Genomic DNA, 21,665 nt, shown 5'->3' on the forward strand with positions numbered 1-21,665 from the left:
TATCCAAGGGATATATACTGGAGAGGGAAAGGAATTATTTAAGCTCCGTACCAATGTGGACAGAAGAACAAATGGATATAAACTGATCATTGGGAAGTTTAGACTTGAAATTAGATGAAGGTTTCTAAGCACCAGAGGAGTGAAGTTTTGGAATAGCCTTCTAAGGGAAGCAGTGGGGGCAAAAGACCTATCTGGCTTTAAGATAAAACTCGATAAGTTTATGGAGGAGATGGTATGATGGGATAACATTGATCTTTAAATATTCATGGTAAATAGGCCCAATGGCCTGTGATGGGATGTTAGATGGGGTGGGATCTGAGTTACTATAGAAAATTCTTTCCTGGGTATCTGGCTGGTGAATCTTGCCCATACGCTCAGGGTTTAGCTGATCACCATATTTGGGGTCGGGAAGGAATTTTCCTCCAGGGCAGATTGGAAGAGGCCCTGGAGGTTTTTCGCTTTCCTCTGTAGCGTGGGGCACGGGTCACTTGCTGGAGGATTCTCTGCTCCTTGAAGTCTTTAAACCATGATTTGAGGACTTCAATAGCTCAGACATAGGTGAGAGGTTTTTCACAGGAGTGGGTGGGTGAGAGTCTGTGGCCTGCGTTGTGCAGGAGGTTGGACTAGATGATCATAATGGTTCCTTCTGACCTTAGTATCTATGAATCTATGAAACACATTTAAAAGATATTTTTTTCTGGAAAGGCACAGATTTGTGCTCATGCCATTCCTGTTTTCTTAAAATGAACACCTTACACTGCCAGACCTGTGAGTATGCTGCTCTGTAACCACTCAACTGTGGTGGGAGGAGCTGGAAATGTTCTCATTTACAACTCAGTCTATTTCAGTTACAGGTAGCCAATGCAGTTGATAGGTGACAAAATCATTTGTGCCAAATTCAACCGAGGTTTGAAAATTTGTCCAGAAATGTGGCGATGGAGGATGGGGTTTAGGAGAAGGCTGTGGAGTTGTGTGTGTTTACATGTAGCCATAACAGGATGAGACATGTGGAAGTGAGCATAGCATCCTGTTGACACCCGTCATGGAGTCTGACCTAATCCTGGGTGCTGATAGCTTCAAACCTTTCCTGAAACAGTTAGATAGTCCCATTTCAGGGAAGGGCATATTTTCCAAGGGCACCTCGGCCATTGAGCGCAGTGACTCCCCAAACCCAAGTAGTTTTGCAATTTTCTAAAGCCAAAAATGCAGCCTTGCATTTTTTAAATATTGTGCCTTCAATTATTTTGCTGTGATTAACCAAGCCATGTTCAGGGAGTTTCTGTGGTCTGAAACATCCTTCTCACAACATATTGAAGTTCAGGATATGAAAGTATCATTTTACGTCCTTGTAATTCCACAAGGATTTTTTCTGTGCTTCTGCACCAAGGTCTTTGAGACAATAGCTTTCTGTGTCTTGTTCAGTTCTAGGCCCCTGAACCTTTCCTGATTCTAGTACCACCAGAGCTTGCCCACAGTGCAGCGGAAGCCTGGGCCAACGTACCTTCATGGACTGTTCCAAGAATAAGTGTTTTTGTGATGAGCTCATGGTTGAAGTTCTGGACAGGGCCAACAAGCAGGTCAAGTGCCAAAAACAGAGGGACTTATGGGGAGAGGAAAGGCAAGACAAGAGGCAAGGCTGGCTGCACAACTTGAGGATAGTGTTTCAGCAGAGGAACAGGCACTTGCTTTGCAGTTCCTGGAACAGGAATGGAGGCTAAGGGAAGACAGAGTTCATGAAAGAGAACTGTTTAAGTGGCTGATATCACTAGTGACTGAGAGAACAGTGGCATTTTCTCCTGCACCATCCACACCACAGACTGAGTCCCTGTGCACAACCTGTGATACAGTCCAGAGCAGTTTGGAAGACTCCACAGCTGTGTGGCCCATGAAATCAGGCCTTATGAGCAGCTGGGCAGGGCAAGCTTGGCCCATGCAGCCCTCCATATAGGTCTCCTCCCCCGAGGATGCCTCCATCTCCCTCCTACAGTGGCACATGCGTGGCAAATATGGAAAGAAGGAAAAGTAGAACAGGTGGCCAGTGGACATGCCCTGGTAGAGGAGCTTCTATCTTGTATGTGATTTTACTGTTTACACTTCTTTGTTCAATTTATATTTTATTTTTTGTTCCGTAAGGTTCCGTTGTTACTGGTGTTGTAGGATATGTCTACACTGCAATTAGATTGCCGTACATACTGACTTGGGCTTGTGGGGTTTAGGCTAAGGGGCTGTTTAATTGCCATGTGGATGTTTGGGATTGGGGTCTAGGACCCTGTGAGGTAGGAGGGGCGCAGATATCACATTGCCAGCCATAGGTATTTAAGTGCAGTATAGACATATCCTTGGAGTGGTAACGGCAGCTAGCCTGCCTCGGAATGAGTGAATGTTGTACTTTTCTAATACAAGTTTATTTAAATCAAGAAAGTTTATTTCTGTTACTGCTTGACATCATTTGATGTATATTCAAAATTTCATGTAAAGACATGATCAGGGACCATTAGGAATTAGTTGGCAAAGACCATCCCTCAGTTTAGTTATCTATAGCCATTCATACTTCAATCACTTTCTTACATCATTCCATAATGTGAGTCACCTTCATCCCTACATGTCTTTCATAAATACATTGCATGGTACTAAAACTGCACCGGGGCACCAGAAGCTGTACCAAATGTGCTCAGAAGCATCAGCCAGTTCATCTGCCAGAGCTGGGTGCTCCTCCTCCTCATCCTGCTCTATCATAAGCTGTGTCAGGTGCCTTTGGTAGGTCAGAAAATGCTGCTGAAACGTCACGGAAGCTCTGCCCATTTCCTGACACAGGAAAATGCAAGCAAGAGAAGTTCCCCCAAAATCTTCCTCCTCGATATTGCTGACTCCAGTAGCTAGGAGCACACTGACCAAAATGACTCCTTGGTAGACTGTACTGGCAGGCTGTTCAAACTTCCTGTATCATGTATGGGGGGGACACTCAAGTTTTCCCCCACAGTGCATCACAGTCAAAGGTTTATAGCAGCCATTAGGGAGTCTGGGATATGGTTGGTTTGATTCAGGTCTATGTACTGCAGTGTGGATACCAGAGCCTCAGGTTCAAGCCTGGGTTAGAAAAATTTTAACCTAGTGTTAACAAGTAGTGTAGATGGTCAAAACAGGGGTTCTCTAGCCTAGGGTCTGCTGACTTGAGACCCATTAACCCTCAGCGAACATTACAGAATAGACATATCCTATGACCTTGTTTTAGGTGTAGCCCCTTAACTGTCTCTTACAACTATTTTAAGTGAAGGGCACATTCACGTATCAGTTTTAATGAGGTTTTAACTTACCGTATAAAAAGATTTAACCCAGTTCCTAATATAAATTAGTCTTGCCCATTTGTATTCCATACATATTTGTGGCCACATCCTGTTACCTTTCATGTAACTAGACTCAGTGACTTAGGCTAGCTCTTAATTTATAGTCCATAGTTCTAATAGTATCTTTCATTATTCTCTCTTTAAGTCCAAGATTCAGAGATAAGAAGGGTATGAGCTATCAGACCACAAAAGGACCATCACTACTGCCTCAATCTGAAAAAAATTGATATCACTTACTATAAACCTGGAATGGTCAGAAAAAGACAAATGATTCTGATAAACTGAAAATTAATGGAGACACAGTACCACCACAGATACAAACTGCTGGAGAGATTGAAAAGATTTAGACAGTTACATACTATTTTTGTATTTGTGCTTCCTGAACTGAAGATGTAACCTGCCCTATATGCCAATTTGATTTTATGAAATAAAATCATGCAAATGAAATAGCTTTTTAAGTGGAATAATGCCTTCTGTATGTTTCTATACATCTAAACATTAGTGTTAAGGACTTCCTCTGTTATATACTGTAGCACTTTCTCATCGTATGACAATGCGTAGGGCTTGTCTACACTTAAAATGCTGCAGCTGCACCGCTCCAGTGAAGATGCTAGCTATGCCAACTGGAGGGGTTCTACTATCAGAATAGGTAATCCACCTCCCCTAGAAGCAGCTGCTAGGCTGACAGGAGGATTTTCCTGTTAAGCTAGTGCTGTATATACCTGGGGTTAGGTCGGTTTCACTGCCAGACGCAGAGATGTGAATTTTTCACATCCTGAGCAACATAGTTATAGTGTCCTAATTTCCTAATGTAGATCAGGCCTGAATAATTAAATTACGCTACTCTAAAATTATTCATTATGTCAGTACCCATAATTACAACAAATACAGCATACAAGTGTTTATAAGCTTTTCCTAGTGAGAATACTGTCAAAAGGAAGGTGTATCCAGTTTGTACCTATCACTTAGGACAATTTAAGAGGCTTTTTCCTCTGTTATCTTTGCTGTGACTTAAACTACCCTTGCCCACAGCAGAAATAAGCCTGTCAAACTGTGTTTTAAAATTTATCAGTTGAAAGCTTCGTTTTAGGGCACCCAAAAGTTATCTATATTGAATTAATTACCTAACACATAGATCTTTGCTTTATCTACATTCCAAAACAGAGTGGGACCAGGCTGAAGTGATGTCTTTCTGACCTGTCTTGGTTGATTCAATACGGTGTTCACTAAAAGCAATTGACTTCCCCCACAGCTTTTTCTCTTTTTGCAAAAACACAATTTGGTAGGCTGTAAAAATGTCAGCACTTTTGAAACTCATTATTCAGTTCCATGTGTAAAAAGAGATTACAAATACAAACAAGAGGAAACAAATATATAACATTAAAATAAATGGAGGAACAGCAGAAAATATTAGTGGGGTGGTTTATTTTATAGTCAAATGATCTACTAAAATGCTTGGCTTCTAAGTCTTCTAAGTCTTCTAAGTCTAAGAAAAGAACTTTTTCTGAGCATGTTTTAAAGTAATGATTTATTATTCAAGAAGATGTGAATGTCCCAAATGATAATATTTTAAATGAGGATTAAAAAAAGCAATTGTATTGTGAAATGATTTTTTTTTAAAAGGAAAAAAAAATCTGCATCAATTCAGTGTGGCTTACAGATTGCTTTACATTCACTTAACAAAATGTGCTTGAGTAACAATAGAAATCCAAGTGACTTTTTTCCATGAATTAACATACATTTGTAAACAACCTATTTTGATATTGCTATTCTGTTAGTTGTGCTTTAACAGGCCTTTGGAGCTTTAGAGACTGCTCACTCCCACTTTGTATTACAGCACGTCAAGAAATTCAATCATTCATCCTCCATGGGGATCAGTTCCCTTAAAACAATTTCTCTGCTACAACAAGCCGTCTAGAGGTAGCTTTTAAAATCAACATTATGGGATTTTACACTTGATCAGCTAAATGTAAAACCCAGATGAGAACATGACATTCAGCATTCTGTATTTTCCTTTCTATATAATCAAGCTTCCCAGTAATTAGTTTTAGTTCCTCAACACTCCCCATGACAAAAAAAAAAGTCTTTGACCAAATAAAAAAATCTAAACATCTGTTAACAACACACAGAGAATACATATACAAAGCAAATATTTTATGCTCACCACTCCCAATATACAGACAAATTTCACCCAATGGCAGGTCAGGATTCATTCATCTGGGGGTTCCTGGCAATGCCTCTGCATGTCATGGTCATGCAGGGGGCTCAGAGTTCCAGCAGCTTGATGTTGAACTGCAGTCCAGAAACGGCTCCCAAAGAGCATTGTATTTTATTTACATTATATAGGTAAAACTAGCTCCCTCCTTCAAATTTACTAAACCTATCACATTACCCTACACTCCTAAATAACAAAAATTGGAATCAATTACACACTGACACCTATGTGTCCTCCTTCCTGCCCAAGTATTTTTATATTTTATCTTTCATGCCCAAATTGTAACTTAGTTGTGACAGTCTCTATTTGTCCAGATGGTCAGCATAAAATGCTGGTCAGAGCTTATTTTACCATTTGTTGTGTCTCTTTCTGTATCCGCCCTAATTTCCCAGTGTCTTTACAACCTTGGTGGTTATAACTCCCATTAGGGACATTCCTGAGCAGAACATTCCTTTTTCTTTTTTTTCCAATTTTAGTGGTGAACTCCCTGAGTTTCATCCAAGATTGGTTTAATGCGGGGGCGGGGAAGGGAAGAGGAGGCTTGATCAGGTCTCAGGTTTACAGAGTGGTCTTAATCCACTAGGTATGAAAGCAATTTAAATCAAGTGAAATGGTTCAAGTTCCATTAGTTTGACCATCCTCAAAACTGTATTTACTGCCATGATCCTCCCAGTGTACTATGCTTAGCCCTCGTGATTTTGCCTTAATCTTAATCTGTTGCCTTAATCTTTCCCTTCCAATAAATAAAATGTTTATGAGTTGGCATGAATTTGTTACACATAAAATGGGAAGGAATCATATCCTTCATCCAAACTCAAGTAAAATCTTCATAGTGGTCAGCATCTTAGATAGCACTTGGGATTTTTCTTTTAAACTTTAGGTAACCTATGATGAGAAAATAAATGCACAATAAATGCTTACATCTTAGATAAGTGATATGGCTGAAAAATTCTATGCCTGAAAGCTGTGAATGAGGAAAGGGGCTACAGGAAGTGAAAAAATGTTAGTGATTAAAGCTCTTGTAGTCAGATTCACGAAGTCTGGGTTCTTCACCTCTCCAACAAGTTCCTTGTGTGATGTTGGACAAGTCATTTAGGTCAACATTTTCAGAAGCGTCCAACTTTATTCTGCACAAAGTCATCAAAATAAGATGGCAAGCATTTGAGTGCCAAATTCTGCGGGGAATTTCCACTAATTTTACATAGGTTACTCATGATACAAACCTTGAAATGGTCAATTATCGTATCTTTGGGTATTTCTGAATGTCCTTCAGAGGGTCACGTTTTATGCCTTCAAAAATGGTGAAGGCAAAATTATTTGACAGGGGAATGATCCAGTTGCTTTTCAAACTACAAGGGGTAACAAACCAATCACAGTACTCTTATACGTGTGAGCCTCAGGAGAAAGGTTTTACATTTCCTGTTATCTAAAGGAAAAAACAGAGGTTCATCTAAAAATACCTAAATTAACTACAGCAATTTATATGGAAATATCTGGACAATATTTGTGAATTGCATACAGCCATTAAGAATGCTGTATCTCTCACCCTATCTTATTTTGCTATTTCTTATTTTTGCAGTAATTTTGTTGCTATCTTTTTCATTTCTAGGCTTTCAAGCTAATTGTATTGCTAAGTTTATATCTCCAATCAATTCCATATCAGTTTCAAACTCATTTGATTTCAAAGTAGTTTCAGTATTTAAATCATTTAAAGAACGCAAAGGTAGAGTTTCCCCTCTTCTAATCTGTGCTATCAGAACCAATACACACCAGAGGTAATTTTTTTTATGTGCATATGGAACACTCATCATCATTAATGGAAGTTATGTATATGCCCAGTGGGAGACCAGACCTCATAGGCTGGTGAAATCATTTGATCAGCAACTGGCATATTTGCAACAGACGAACAAAATGCACAGGCAATTTGCAGATAAAATTATTGCTGTTATTCAAGTGACTACTGTAATTTCTCATTTTTGACTGTTAGTAAAAAAGTATCAGATGCTCAACTCAGCTCAAGATCAGTATTGAAAGTACTGAAGTACACTGTCAACTTGCAAATGCTTACTACCAGGTGTAGTTCTTCCTACGATGATTAATTCCATTAAAGTGAATGGGGGAACTGTTTTGAAGGTATGCATTATTTCTGGTGTAAGCATTTGCAAGATGCTACATTTGATGCTACATTTGACTTCAGTGAAACCAGTTGGGTAGTGAGTTCTTACAGGATCATGATTCAAGGCCTGTATAGTATCAATACCAGTTTAGAAATGTTTGTTCTGACTCCCAGCCCTGTGCTTCATTCACAAAGTCATGATACTTTTATCATACATATCCACATTTGGGTGTAGGAATGGTATTTAACATGATTGTTAAGAATTTGATAGAAAAGAATATATATCTGTTCTATAAACTCTCTCTTTTAATCATCCTATAAAATACTATAAAAAGGAATATAATTCTCTTCTGCATTCCACAAGAGCATTAAGAAAACTATACTAAAAGTATTTTTCTATTAAGTTCTATAGAGCTTTTTTGCAAACTTAGATACTGAGTGATAACTGGGGAGGCTGAAAATGCTAAGAGATGGTTTCTTGAGCAGAAGCTTTACCACCCTCTCCAGACACTTTCTCTTCAGAAAGGGAAGTTCTAGTAGTCCTCTTCCATGGGCCCAAATATCACTGCTGATCTTTACCCACCACAAGGGCAAGAGTCCAACTTTTAAATTGTCATATGCACCTCCGATTGAGGAAGGATGATCTTGTGCCTAGGATAAGATATGTATCTGAAAGGTAGGTGACTTGGGTTTTCTCCTATGCCACAGGTTTCCTGGTATACTTTGGTAAAATCCTTTGGCTTTGGGAACCCATCTGTAATATGAGAATATTACTAATTATGGAGACTTGCAAGACTGTTGAAAGGCTAAATTCAGTAATGTTAGCAAAGCCCTTTGAAACTTCTATAGAGTTTAAGTAGTATCATCATCCAAGATCTCTTTGGCCAAAGCAAGAGCTCAACCTGTTTAAGGCTTTGGTTTTTTAACTACAGATTTGTGCCTCTTCCCTATTCTTATCTACCCATAAAACAAATGGAAGGGCTTGGTGCATCGCCAAAAAGTATAATGTCTTCCCCCCATTAGATGCTGCTACTAAGTTGAACTACGATGAAAGAATGTACATTTGTCCATTTGAATTTTTGGGAACTACTGTACTGGTGATCATGTCACCAGGGAAAATGAAACACTTTCTGGAATTTTTGAAATGTATTGACAGGCTAAGAGGAAAGACTGTTTGATTATTTGTATTAAAATTAGAACACAAACTATTCTTCACTACTTCAGTTCCTAAGTCACTAGATGTATAAATAAAAACAAGAGATAATGCTACAAATGTAGCTTGTAAGGGAAATTCCCATTAGATATTTAGAAGGAAAACAGGTTCCAACACATACTGTACTTTTCCCATTTTCGTAAGTTTAACGTCACATAGAGCACTTGGCTTACATTACTCTCTGCTCTACATATGGTGTCACCCTCAAAACTATTTAAATTATTATCAGAAAGACAGAAAAGAAACTTCCAGTGTTACACTGGGATAATATTATCAGCCACATCCAAATTCAGGGGATGAGAGCAAGGTAGACACTGACAGCAAATATCACGCTTGAGGGTATTTAGAAGAAAATCTATCATCTGTAAAGCTAGAGTGATAACAGCCATTAGCTACAAGGGATGTTCTCCTTGTCAATTTTCCAAAAGAGAAAATGCATTTACTGAAAAGATAAACTGTGACTGTCAAGCAAAGAAGACAGTCCTTATCATTGACAAGATTAATCACTAAAAGATACCAAAAGGCTAGTGTATTGGGATGGTTTGCAGGACTACCACTGAGTATTGTTGTCGAACACTAAGTTTACCAAGAGGTTACATTTTCTTTTTGAATGTGGAGAAAAAAAAACCAATGCTTTAAAGATAAGTAGAATTTTTTTAACTTAAACATTAATCAAAACCAAACTCAGGTATTTAAAATAGTAACTGAAATATTTTAAGTTTAGGGCTGGGTGAATATTTTTGGACTAAATGTTTATTCACCAAAAATGCAGATTCCAGCTGACCAACAAATTTCACACATTGTTTTGGTCAACCCCACAACCATCACAAAAAAAAGCCTCAAAGTCTAAAAGTTTCATTTTGACATTTTCTAAATGAAGCATTTTGACTTTTTGTTTCAAAGAGACTTCATTTTGAATTTTATGTCAATTTTATTAAAAAATAAAAAGGTAAAAAAATCCTTGGAATCCAAATGAAGAAAAAAAGATTTCAGGTATTTCAGTTTGTTGGGATTATATATGTACACACACACACACACACACACACACACAGTGATTCATATATCCATGTAATATGTTGTAGGTCATTGAGTCCTGGTATGATTGATACATGCTTGACATGAATGTGTGAATTGCAAGTTAGCAGCCGAAACAAAGGACTTAAGGTCAAGGACTGTTTTTGCACAAAGAGTTCTAATAATCTTATCTTCTTAGAAAAGTACGGAAAATCATCAGAAAAGGAAATAGCACCAGCTGGACTGATATAAAATTGTATAAGAATTGGAGGAAATGGCATACCTTGGATCATGGCGGCCCACCCAGGTTTGTCTCTTTGGAATTGTGTGGGTAGAAGGCCTAGTAAACAAAGGCAAAGAACCGGTAATGCAATGGAATGGATGACAAATGGATGCCTATGATTTCTGAAAACTGGAGTCATTTATTGATTAAGAGTCCTGTGTAGATACAGATGTGGTTTTTGCTGGTTCCCCACATCTTATGACCTTATCCTGACAGAAGGAACCTCAACTGGCCATAGGGACCATTCTGACCTTTGGACTCTGGTTTAGTATGTTTGGGGTGTGAATGTGGAGCGAGTAAGGTTTGTTTTGTAATCAATAACTAGCATTTAGAGTATTGTATACCAACATTGAGTCCAGAATCTGCTTGCTCCCCATCCCACAGCGAGACCTCTATTGCAGGTCTAACAAGTTTACCAAAACCAAGTTTACTTTCATTTCTTCAGTTCAGTTATTTGCATAGCTATGTTTGAGTAGAAACAAAAACAGTTTACTTTCGTAGGTAGTTTTAAGCATCACAGAAAATCACAATCCATGGACAAATGGACTCGTTTGAGTCACCTAGAAGTCCCTAAACAAACACAGACATTAGCAAACAACATCATAAGAGCTACCATAGTGGGTCAAACCAAAAGGTCCATCCTGACCAGTACCAGAGCTTCAGGAGGCATGTACATACTAGAGTAATTCTGGAGAAATCTACCTGTCTTCCTCTTCTGGCATCCCTGACCATCTTGGCTAATAGCCATGAAAATACATATCCCCCATGAACTTATCTAATTCTTTTCTGAACACAGTTATACTTTTGGCCATCACATTACAGAGAGCCCTCTGCAGGCCAGTGTCTTGCTTGCTGCTGGCCCCTTGTCGCTCCCAGGCCACGGTGCCCTTTACCTGGTGCCCTTTACCCTAAATTCTCCCCTAGCAGTACCCCCACACTCTGGGTCTCCCCTCCCAGGGGAACTCTCAACCCTCTAAACCCACCTTGCCTCAGTGGCTACTGCCAGACATCATCTAGCCCCCAGCTCACTGGGGCAGACTGCAGTCTGTAATGGCCACTCATCATTGGCAAGGGGTTAGGGACTGCCTCTGCCTATCCCTGGGCTGCCTCTCTGTAGCCCCAGTACCTTTTGTAGGCTTTCAACAAAGCCTGCAGCCTGGGGGTTTGCCAGGCTGGAGCTCCCTTTTGCCCTTCCCCAGCACTGCTCTACTTCAGGTACCTTGCTCCCAGGCAGTAAGCCCTTCCCACTCCACGGCTAGAGTGAGATTCCCTCCAGCTTCTGACCCACAGCCCTCTTATAGACTCATAGATTTTAAGGTCAGAAGGTACCATTATGATAGTCTAGTCTGACTCCTGCACAACGCAGGCCACAAAATCTCACCCACCCACTCCTGTAACAAACCCCTAACCTATGTCTGAGCTATTGAAGTCCTCAACTCATGGTTTAAAGACTTGGAGGTACAGAGAATCCTCCAGCAAGTAACCCATTCCCCACGCTGCAGAGGAAGGCGAACCCCCCCCCCCCCAGGGCATCTGCCAATCTGCCTTGGAGGAAAAGTCCTTCCTGACCCCAAATATAGTGATCAGCTAAACCCTGAGCATGTGGACAAGACTCACCAGCCAGACACCCAAGAAGGAATTCTCTGTAGTAACTCAGATCCCACCCTATCTAGTGTCCCATCACAGGCCATTGGGCATATTTACCGCTAATAGTGAAATATCAATTAATTATCAAAATTAGGCTATCCATCATACCATCCTCCCAATAAATTTATCAAGCTTAATCTTGAAGCCAGATGTGTCTTTTGCCTCCACTGCTCCCCTTGGAAGGCTGTTGCAGAACTTCACTCCTCTGATGGTTAGAAACCTTAGTCTAATTTCAAGTCTAAACTTCCTGAGTGCCAGTTTATATCCATTTGTTCTTGTAGTTACCCCACTGAGGGTACTGAGCTTAAATAATTCTTCTCCCTCCCTGCTATTTATCCCTCTGATATATTTAGAGAGAGCAAGTAGGTCTCCCCTCAGCATTCTTTTGGTTAGGCCAAACAAGCCAAGCTCTGAGTCTCCTTTCATAAGACAGGTTTTCCATTCCTCGGATCATCTTAGTAGACCTTCTCTGTACCTGTTCCAGTTTGAATTCATCCTTCTTAAACATGGGAAACCAGAACTGCACACAATATTCCAGATGAGGTCTCACTAGTGCCTTGTATAATGGTACTAACACCTCCTTATCTCTACTGGAATACCTCGCCTGATGCATCCCAAGACCACATTAGCTTTTCTCACAGCCATGTCACAGTGGCGGCTTATAGTCATCCTGTGATCAACCAATATTCCAAGGTCCTTCTCATCCTCTGTTACTTCCAAGTGATATGTCCCCAGTTTATAACAAAAAATCTTGTTATTAATCTCTAAATGCATGACCTTGCACTTTTCACTATTAAATTTCATCCTATTACTATTACTCCAGTTTACAAGGTCATCCACAACTTCCTGTATGATATCCCGGTCCCTCTCTGTATTGGCAATACCTCCCAGCTGGGCCCTGATTGAGCTGGCCATACCTGTGGCTGCTTCCCCAGTTAGCCTAGCTTATCCCAGCTGCAGCCCTCTCCAGGGCTGCTTTTAACCTCTCTTTGCTACATTAGGTGCACCATTGATTTATATAGTGGGATTATGATATTTTCTGTCTTACTTTGTCCCTTTTCTACTAGTTCCTAACATGGTTAGTCTTTTTGATTACTACTGCACATTAAGCTGAAGTTTTCAGAGGTCTATCCAAGATGTGTCCAGACAGAGAAGCAGACCATGGTTGCCTCTAATCTGCATTTCCCAGTTATAGAAATACAGGCTGGGAAGACCGTCCTGTGAGAGAGGTGCCTACTGGAAGAATCTCTCAGAAAGCAGGTGGGAGAGATACAGGAGGAGGTGGCTAGGCTCAGGAGCATCTGCATACACAAATAATTCATTGAAGGTAAGTTTAGGAAGACCCCCAAGGCTGAGAAAGCAATCCCACTGGAGAGGGCTGCATTATCACCACTAGGGGAAAATGACTTCTTCACAGGGAGGAAGCTGGCTGCTAGCTACTTCTGGCACCAGACAGTGCTCCATCCCTGCTCCCAACCCACTATCCACAGAAAAAAATAGAACAGTGTGCTTCTCTGACAATAAGGGATGAGGAATCTCCTCCGAAGGGGGAAGAAGAGACACCATGTACCACCAAGGCTGGGAGGATTGCAGCCACCACTCCCAAGAGGAAATAAAAGGTGGTGGTCATTGCTGACTTCCTTCTAAAGGAGACAGACATCCACCTTCCAGCCTGAATTGGCATCCCAGGAATTGTGCTGCCTGCCAGGGGCTCATATCAGAGACTTTACGGAAGGACTGATGAAGATCATAATACACTCTGACTACTACCTGGTGCTGCTTATCCATGCGGGCAGTACTTCCTGCAGTGCATACTCTCCATAGTGCTTCTTTGCTGTGCCTCTGCATGGCCTCCTGGTGGCACTGTGGGAATATTAGCTGTCTCAGGCTCTGCAGACCGAAGTTCTACTCCCTAGTTGTTTTTTTTTTGTTTTTTTTTTTTTTTACAGAAGGGCCCCGAGTAGATCAAAAGTGACTAAAATGCTCTGAGTGAGGGTAAAAAAGAGTTGGGAGTGCAGATAGTATTCTCAATAATCCTTCCAATCAAGGGCAGAGACAGACATCCTGGAGAAGGATGCATGGATGGTGTCTCGGGAGGGCTTCAGCTGTCTCAACCACTGGATGCTGTTCTGAGAAGGGAAGGAATATCTTTAAATGAAGGCAGGCTAACCTAGTGAGGCAGGCTTTAAATTATAGTTGTCAGGGGTTGGAGAAAAAAATACCACAGGTAAGTCCAAAACAGAAAGCAATAACAGCATGGAGAAAGGAGACTAGAGGAAATAGAGTGGTGAAATCTAATTAATATCTTAGATATCTGTATACTAATGCAAGAAGTATGGGGAGTGAAGAGAAAAAAAACTAGCAATACTACCGAATAATCACAATTATGAAAGAATAAGCAGCTCTGAGACTTTGTTTGGTCATTCACATGACTGGAATGTTGGTATAGAAGGGTACAGTTTGTTCAGGAATAACAGACAGGAAAAAAGGGAGCCGGCGTGGTCTTTTAGATCAAAGATGTATTAACTTGCAGCGATGTCGAGATAGGGATGGGAGGCAGACCTGTTGCAAGTCTTTAGATAAGGATGAAAGGAGTAAAAAACAAGGGTGATGTCATGGTAAGGGGTCTACTGTAGACCACCTAACTAGAAAGAAGAGAAAGATGAAGTTTTTTTTAAAAAAAACTGTGCTTTTGGAGGACGTTGTTAAAACTTGATTCTTATGGAGAACTTCAACCAGCCAGTTGTCTTTTGGGAAAATACAGAAAGAAACACATTATCAGAGTTCTTGGAATGCATTGGAGTCAATTTTATATTACAGAAGGTGATAACTAGGGGAGACACTGTCCTATATTTGATTCTGCCTAATAGGGATGAAATGGTAAAGAATTGGAAGGCAGCTTGGGGGACGGGAGGAGAGTAATCATGAAATGATGAATTCATGATTCTAAGGAATGATAGGAAGGAAAACAGCAGCATAAAGACAATGGACTTCAAGAAGGCAGACTTTAGCAAACTCAGATTGGTAGGTAAGATCCCATGGGAAGCAAGTCTAAGTGGGGAAAAAAAAGTTCAGGATAGTTGGCAGGTTTGTTTGTTTTTTTAAAAGAGACAGTAAGGCCACAAGAGTGTAGGAAATGTGTCCAAATGTGTAGGAAAGATGGGAATTATGGTAAAAGACCACCCAGACTTAACCAGGAGATGTTCAGAGACCTGAAACCAAAAAGGAGAGTCACACAAAAAGTGGAAACTATGTTACATTACAAAAGATACAAAAAGATGGGGGGGGGGAGAAAAACAACAACACAGCCTCACACAACACAAGCATGCAGGGACAAAATTAGAAAGGCCAAGGCACAAAATAAGGTCAATTAGAGACATAAAGAGTAACAAGAAAACATTTTACAAATACACTAGAAGTAAGAGGACGACAAAGGTCCATTGTGCCCAAGAGGAGAGAAAGAACAGAAAATGCAGCAGTTGCTTTTTTTTTTTTTTCTTTCACCAGATTTTTTTCATGAGAAAGGTTAGCAGTGACTGGATGACTAATATAGCGAACACCAGTGTAAACTGGATAGGATCTGAGGCTAAATTAGGAAAAAGAACAAATTAAGAATATTTAGACTGGTTAAAGGTTTTCAAGTCTACAGGACCTGATGAAATACATCCTAGAATCATCTGACTGGAAGGGACCTTGAGAGGTCATCTAGTTCAGTCCCCTGAACTCATGGTAGGACTAAGTATTATCTAGACCATCCCTGACAGGTTTTTGTCTATCCTGCTCTTAAAAATCTCTAGTGATGGAGATCCCACAACCTGCATAGGCAATTTATTTTAGTGCTTAACTACCCTAACTATTTGGAAGTTTTTCCTAATGTCCAACCTAAACCTCCCATGCTGCAATTTAAGCCCATTGTTTCTTGTCCTATCCTCAGAGGTTAAGAACAATATTTCTCCCTCCTCCTTGTAACAACCTTTTATTACTTGAAATTCTTAAAAATATCCTTAAGGACCTGGCTGAAGAAATCTCTAAGCCATTAGTGATTATCTTTGAAAATTTGTAGAAGATAGGAGAGATACCAGAGGACTGAAAAGGGGGCAAATATAGTATCTATTTATAAAAAGGGGAATAAGGACAATCCAGGGAACTATGGACCAGTCATCTTAACTTCATTACCCAGAAAGATAATTGTGCAAATAATTAGACAATAGTCTAAGCATCTAGGAGATAAGTAACAGTCAACACAGGTTTGTAAAGAACAAATGTCAAACCAACCTAATATACTTCTTTAACAGGGTAACAAACCTTCTGGAGGGGGCAAGAAGTAGGTGTGATATATCTCAACTGTAGTATGGCTTTTGATAGCGTCTCACATAACCTTTTCATAAACAAACTAGAGAAATACAGCCTGGACAAATTTACTATAAATTGGGTGCACACCAGGTTGGAAAACTGTACTCAGAGTAGTTATCAAAGGTTCACAGTCAAACTGGAGGGTCACAGAGAGTGGGATCCCCCAGGGATCTGTCCTGAGTCTACTTCTATTGAATATATTCATAAATAATTTGAACAATGGCAAAGAGAATACACTTAAAGTTTGCAGACAATACCAAGCTGAAAGGGGTTGCAAGTGTTTTAGAGGCCTGGATTAGAATTCAAAATCATCCTGACATACTGGAGAAACAGTCTGAAATAAATAAAATGAAATTCAGAAAAGACAAATGTGAAGTACTACACTGAGAAAGGAATAATCAATTGCATAAATACAAAATCAGGAAATGACCGCCTAGGAAGGAGTACAGCAGAAAGTCATCTGGGGATTATAGTGGATTGTAAACTAAATATTAGTCAAGAATGTAGTACTGTTACAAAAAAAATGTGAATATCATTGGGATGTATTATCAGAGTTGTTAGCAAGACAAAAGTAGTAATTCTTCCACTCTACTCAGCACTGATAAAGCCTCAACTGGAGTAGTGTGTCCAGTTCTGGAAACCAGATGTGGGAAAGATGTGGACAAATTTGAGAAAGTCAACAGAGCAGAAGAAAGCAACAAAAATGATTAAAGGTCAAGAAAATATGACGTATGATGAAAGACTTAAAAAAAGTTTATTTAGTCTGGAGGAAGAAAAGACTGAGTGGGAACATAACAGTCTTCAATATGAAAAAGGTTGGTTTAAATTACAGTAAGATTTAGGTTAGGAATTAGGAAAAACTTCCTAACTGTAAGGGTACCTAAGCACTGGAATACATTATTTAGGGAGGTTGTGGAATCTCCATCCTTGGAGGTTTTAAAGGAGCTGGTTAGAGAAACACCTGTCAGGGATGGTCTAATAATATTTAGTCCTGCTTCAATGCAGGGGACTATACTAGATGTCTAGATTTAAATTTCTATGAATCTAGGATTACTCCAAGATCTTTCTTGAATGGTAACCGCTCATTTGAACCATCATATATGCGTAGTTGGAATTATGTTTTCCAGCGTGCATTGCATTTGCACTTATTGTTGAATTTCATCTACTATTTTGTTGCCCAGTCACCCAATTTTTTGAGATTCCAAAGCTGACTGTGAACAGTTACAAAGCACTTAGTTATCTTGACTAATTTTATATGCCAGAGTGAACATTAGTGCTTCCATTTAATAAGCAAAGACTTCACTGAATTATTATTTCTACTGTGGAAGCACATAAAAGCTCCAGCCCGGTGATGTTAGGCATTATGCAAACGCATCATAAGTTGACAGTCGCTGTCCCAAAGGTTGTGCAATCCAACTATGACAAGGGAACAGGTGGGTACAGCAAAAAAATTGGGGGTAGCACAAGGCAACAGTGGAGATATTAATTAGCAGTGTGCTCAGCGGTGGTTACAGAACAACAGCTGCCTGATTGAAATCCCACCAGAAATGAGTGGTAGCTTGAAATAAGGAAAGCTCCAGGGACTACTTTTAGTCAAGATATTCCTAAAATCAACATGAGGCACTCATCCTGAATAAAACAGCAAGGAGAGGAAATGGAGATGCGTTATTTATTATCCTCCTTAAGGACAGAGGGGTTTTTTTGTTTTGTTTTTTAAATATCACAATATTAATGTTTTTCTTCAAACAGAATATTATACATTTAGATAGGCTCTTTTCACTGAGACTCAGTTTTGGTGAGGATTTTGTCAGAGTAGGATTGTCTTTAGGCAAGACTAAGGGTATCATCCAAAAAGAATTTCAGTGTTGCATGCCAAGTCATAAATGATCTGGAGGATGGTATGGATTGCACCCTCAGCAAGTTTGCAGATGACACTAAACTGGGAGGAGAGGTAGATACGCTGGAGGGTAGGGATAGGATACAGAGGGCCCTAGACAAATTAGAGGATTGGGCCAAAAGAAATCTGATGAGGTTCAACAAGGACAAGCGCAGAGTCCTGCACTTAGGACAGAAGAATCTCATGCACTGCTACAGACTAGGGACTGAGTGGTTAGGCAGCAGTTCGGCAGAAAAGGACCTGGGGTTACAGTGGACGAGAAGCTGGATATGAATCAACAGTGTGCCCTTGTTGCCAAGAAGGCCAATGGCATTTGGGGATGTATATGTAGGGGCATTGCCAGCAGATCGAGGGATGTGATCGTTCCCCTCTATTCGACACTGGTGAGGCCTCATCTGGAGTAGTGTCCCCAGTTTTGGGCCCCACACTACAAGAAGGATGTGGAAAAATTGGAAGGAGTCCAGCAGAGAGCAACAAAAATGATTAGGGGACTGGAACACATGACTTATGAGGAGAGGCTGAGGGAACTGAGATTGTTTAGTCTGCAGAAGAGAAGAATGAGGGGGGATTTGATAGCTGCTTTCAACTACCTAAAAGGGGGCTCCAAAGAGGATGGATCTAGACTGTTCTCAGCTGATGACAGAACAAAGAGTAATGATCTCAAGTTGCAGTGGGGGAGGTTTAGGTTGGATATTAGGAAAAACTTTTTCACTAGGAGGGTGGTGAAACACTGGAATGCGTTACCCAGGAAGGTGGTGGAATCTCCTTCCTTAGATATTTTTAAGGTCAGGCTTGACAAAGCCCTGGCTGGGATGATTTAGTTGGGGATTGGTCCTGCTTTGAGCAGGGGGTTGGACTAGATGACCTCCTGAGATCCCTTCCAATCCTGATATTCCCTGATTCTATGAAGTCTTCAGTCCTCACACTGTGTGCTTTGGTTGTTAAACATACAAACAGAGATGGGGTAAGGTGTAACATAGTAAGAGTAAAGCGATTTGCAGATTTTTCAAAATAAGAGGTAAGCAGAGTTGTTGCAGCTCTGTCGGTCCGAGGATACAACAGAGATGAGATGGGTGAGGTAATGTCTTTTATGTCTATTGGTGAGACAAACAGCTTGAACTTACACAGAGCACTTCTTCAGGTCTGGGAAATTTACTCAGGGCTTGTCTTCACCCACAATGCTGCAGCGGCACAGATGCAATGGTGCAGCTGTGTCACTGTATCACTTTAGTGAAGACACTTCTACAGCAACGGGAGAGCTTTTTCCATTGACATAGTTAATCCACCTCCCCGAGAGGCAGTAGCTGTGTACATGGTGAGAGGCGGGGGAGAGATTAGGTCAGTATAACTACATCACACTCCTGAGTGATGTAGTTATATTGGTAGGTCTGTAGTATAGACCAGGCCTCAATTTCACAGTCAAATCCAAGGTGGAGCAGATTTTTCAGCATAAGTAGTTAACACATATTTCAACAGACCATTCAAAGTGTAGTAGCCCATCAATACGCCATCAGTCATAGGATGGAAAGGAAGGGAAGGAAGACAGCTGAGGGAAAGTTATTAGTGGGTTATAACTTATTGTGATATGCCATAAATCCAATATCTAGAGGTTGCAGGAAGGAGGGTGTATGAAGGCCAAAAGAGGGGGTTTGGGGAAAAAAAAAAGATTTCTTTCTGGATGGGGTCCCCATCAAGTTTGGGCTGTTGTAGTTTTATACTCCTGATGGGTTCCAGTGTGGGGTGGTATATGACAATTGTGGGGGGCTGTCAGAAGAGGTTTTACTTCTGTATTGAAGCAGGTTCTCTATCCTTGACCAGGCAATCTTTAAACATCACATCCACACATCTGCCTATGAAGATAGGTGTGGTGATCTGTGGATTTCTTGCATACAGTAGTCTGTAGGCCTTCTCCCATGTGACTGGAAGGTTCTAAATGGACCACTCCACCTTGAAGGGCCCCTTGAAATATGTTAGCTACTTATGATAAGTAATCTGTTCCACCTTGTATTTAGCTGTGACACTGCATACATTTCCCAGACCTGAAGAAGAGCTGTGTGTAATCTAGAAAGCTTGTCTCTCTCACCAACAGATGTTTGTCCAATAAAAATATATTACCTCACCCACCTTGTCTCTCTAGTAGTTAATAAGACTATTTGGAACGTACACAGTCAGAATAGGCAAAAATGCCAGACTATAGAAGATATTCTAAATATTGCACCGATACCGGTGTGAAAATACTAACCTTGGTGCATGAATACATGCACACACCCACAAAATTGCCATCAATATTTACGGCCAAACTGGAATGTTATAAAGATGTATGCAGTAGCATGACCACCTAGCATTCACTGATGATATGCTGACTGTCACAAGCTAGGAACCTAGGTAGAACAGAATAGCTATGAAGTTTATATAACAGGTATGTTAGCTCCTGCACGGTTTACAGTCTTTTCATGTTACTTACAAATAATTGATAGCCAATAACAAAAAAGCCAGAGAGAGTATTAGTATACCAATCTTACTAGTCTAACAATTTACACCCACCACTGTATGATTATATTGGTGGAGTTAATACAATCAGAGGGGATTCTGAGGTTCAGACAGGTTATAGGCTCCATAGGCATAGTATTTGATTCTCATACAATGCTACATTGAGTTTAACTTCGTGTTATGTTTGGTTTCCATGTGGAATAAACATTTATTCAATCATAGCGGAGATAAGAACTTGCTGCAGTAGGTAAAACACTGAGGTGAAACTAATTTCCTTCTAATAACCCAGACAATGTGACATAAAATTCTGTCTATTAAGCTAAGGTTGTTAATGATTACAAGGTGTGTCTGTTGAAAATAAGTACAGCTGATTTAAAATGGAATCCAAACATCTGAAAGCTGGGAAATTCTGTTAAACATTTGAACATCTGGGTGTTCAGAGTTCAGTTTATCAAGACAGCCTCAACTGTGCTACATCCCCCATATCTCTGAACACCCTGTTCTTCCATCGGATAAATACCCTTTTAGCCATAACTCTATGGTTTCATTTACAATATGAAGGTATCTCTGCTAGAGCAGTCCATAATTTACTTGACAATGTACCAACTAGTGTATACTTTATATATATTGGAGCCAAGTAAACAACCTCTGATGCATCTAATACAGATCAAAGAGTCAATCCCATCCAAACTACCTTCCTAGGATAGTGAAGAGATAATAGCTTCACATCTCACGGCCTCCAAATAGTCTCTTGCACTATTTAACATTCCTTACCATTCCACTGCCTTGTCTGGGATGGTACCAGTGACACTACTTATCTTATTGTCTCTTCCATTTGGGTCTGAGAATCATCCCCTTTCAGTCAAAGTAGATATGCACTATTACTCCAATTGACTAAAGCACTGAAGCACATGCTTCACTTTAACCTTTACTTCCATTGGGTTTAAGCACATGGTTAAAATTAAACTGGATCTTATAAGCCAAGCTGTGGTAAAAATAGGAGATGGAGAAAAAAAGTGTCGTCATTTACACAATTTCATTCTTCAAAACAAACTTGTGAGTGACCTTACCTACTCTCAAAGCTCCACACAGA

Source organism: Lepidochelys olivacea, assembly GCF_965140295.1.
Source record: "Lepidochelys olivacea isolate rLepOli2 genome assembly, chromosome: 3".
NCBI lineage: Eukaryota > Metazoa > Chordata > Testudines > Cheloniidae > Lepidochelys > Lepidochelys olivacea.